Below are 1,586 nucleotides of genomic sequence, written 5' to 3'. Positions count from 1 at the left end.
AAAAGCATAGTAATAGAGATCAGGTGGTAAGAAGGTCAGGTGATTTCAGGATTAAAAAGACTATTTTAAATGAGGAAAAAATTAACGAAGTACAGGATAATCCCAAAGAAACTTACTACATCTCCACATCAAAGCAAGAAAAGAGAAATCTTGGAAGATTTTGGAAACATTAAAACTATGAAGAAATTGGCAAGAAAAAGCACACACACACAAATTGAATTCAGCACAGGAAAACATGCAGAACAAAGAAACCAGTAGCACCACAAAAAAACAACAACAACAGCATAATGACAGCAGTTAATATATACCTATCGATAATTACACTGCAGGTTAATGTATTAAATACACCAGTCAAGAGAAGAGAGTAGCAGAGTGGATAAGAAAACAGTATCCTTCAATATGCTGTCTACAAGGGACACACCTTACGCACAATGACAAAAATAGACTAAAAATTTAAAGATGAAACAAAGTATACCAAGCTAATTGCCATAAAAAGTGAGCAGGAGTGGCAATGTTAGTCCTAACCAGAGAAACAGTGATACATGGCATATATAGACTACCAAGCATTGCAAAAAACACACAAACAAGAAGACAAAATACATGACTGGCACATGCTAAAAATTAGAAATTTATATGCATCAAAAGATTTCACCAAAAGCATAAAAAGGGAGCCCACAGACTGGGATTTATTTTTTATTTTTTATTTTTTTTTAATCAGACAAGGACTAATCTCCAAATTTTACAGGAAATGACAACACCACTACAAGAAAAAGACAAATAACCCAATTGAAAAATGCGAACAGGATATGAATACACACTTCACGAGGGAAGACATTCAGGCATCCAACAAGCATATGAAGAAATGTTCATGCGTATCAGCCATTGTTGTTGTTAAGTGCCGTTGAATCAGTTCTGACCCATAGAGGCCCGGTTTAGGGTTTCCAAGGAGCAACTGGTAAAGTTGAACCACTGACTCTTGGGTTCAAACTGACTTTGCAACCCAGCAAATTAACCCACAGCATCACACCAGGACTAGATGCAAATTAAAGCAACAATGAGATATCATTTCACAGGCAGCATTAACATGGTTGTTAGCATAGCAAGCAAGCAGTTTGCCTTGGAGTCATCAAGGCAAGGGAAGTCAGCCGATCATCAGGGTAATCCTCCTTCTATGACTAAACCTCCAAGGGAACACACAAGCAGTCTTATATGCTCACTGGTGACCACCCTAGTCCACTTTGAATAGAAGTGGGGGAAATGCAGCAATGAAGACATGGCTGAGTTTGAGTACAACTGACTATGATAAAGTCAATGGAGTAAAGTTTTCAGAACTTTCATTTGCTTATGAGGCACAACTCAAAAATGAGGAGAAACAGCTGCAAACATCCCTTAATTATTGGAACATGGAATGTATGAATTGTGAATATAACCAAATTGGAAGTTGTCAAAAATGAAATGGAATGCATAAGGATCAATATCCTATGCATTATTGTTGTTATGTGCTGTGGAGTCGGTTCTGACTCATAGCAACCCTGTACAGGGTTTCCGAGGCTGTAAATCTTTACGGGAGCAGAAAGCCTCATCTT

This window comes from Chrysochloris asiatica, unplaced genomic scaffold (genome assembly GCF_000296735.1).
Source record: "Chrysochloris asiatica unplaced genomic scaffold, ChrAsi1.0 scaffold00089, whole genome shotgun sequence".
NCBI lineage: Eukaryota > Metazoa > Chordata > Mammalia > Afrosoricida > Chrysochloridae > Chrysochloris > Chrysochloris asiatica.
The sequence above is the reverse complement of the archived record's forward strand: the minus strand, read 5'-3'. Positions refer to the sequence as shown.